The following is a 959-nucleotide window of genomic DNA, read 5'->3' on the forward strand; positions in this document are numbered from 1 at the left end:
TGAATAGTCATGTAGCGTGTGTCTCTGCGACTGGCTTCTTCACTTGGCATAATGCCTTTGAGGCTTGTCCGCACTGTAGCAGGGCTCTGCTCCCTCTCTGTGGCCCAGCACTATTCTGCTGTGTGGGCAGTGAGTCCTGCGTACTTATCACTGGATGGACGGTTTGGGCTGTTCTGAGCAACGCTGCTATAAACATTTGTGTACATGTCATTGTGTGGCCATATGTTTTCGTTTCTCTTGGTTGTACACCTAGGAATGCAATTGCTGGGTCATATGGTGACTCTGTGTTTCACCCTTGAGGAACTGCCAGACTGTTTTCCAAAGCAGCAGCATGGTTTACATTCCCACCAGCAGTGCGTGAGGGTTCCGACCTCTCCACATCCCGCCAACACTTGTTATTGTCTGACTTTTTGATGATAGCTAGCCTTGTGGGGATGAAGTGCTGTCTCATTGCGGGTTTGATGTGCATTTCCCTAATGACTAATGTGCTCTGGTGGCATAGTGGTTAAAGCACTTGGCTGCTAACCAAAGAGTTGGTGGTTTGAACCCACCAGCTGCTGTGCAGGAGGAAGATGAGTCAGTCTACTTCCGTAAAGATTTACAGCCTTGCAAACCTTATGAGATAGTTCCATTCTGTCATATAGGGTCAGCATGAGTCAGAACCAACTCAGTGGCAGTGGGTTTGGTTTCAGAATGACTAGTGAAAAAGCCCTGGTGGTGCAGAGGTTAAGTGCTCAGCTGCTAACCAAACAGTTGGCAGTTATAACCCACCGGCTGCTTGGAGGCAGAAAAGACCTGGTGACCTGCAGAACCCCTGGGGCTGTTCTCCATTCCCTGGGTCACTTTGAGTTGGAATCGCCAGCACCCAACAACAACGACAAATGACTAAGGAGGTTGAGCATTGTTCTGATTCTCTAGTGCCGCTCTGACAGAAATATACCACAAAGGGGTGGCCTTAA

This window comes from Orycteropus afer, unplaced genomic scaffold (assembly GCF_000298275.1).
Source record: "Orycteropus afer afer isolate SDZICR_OR568_19922 unplaced genomic scaffold, OryAfe1.0 scaffold00295, whole genome shotgun sequence".
Classification (NCBI taxonomy): Eukaryota; Metazoa; Chordata; class Mammalia; order Tubulidentata; family Orycteropodidae; genus Orycteropus; species Orycteropus afer.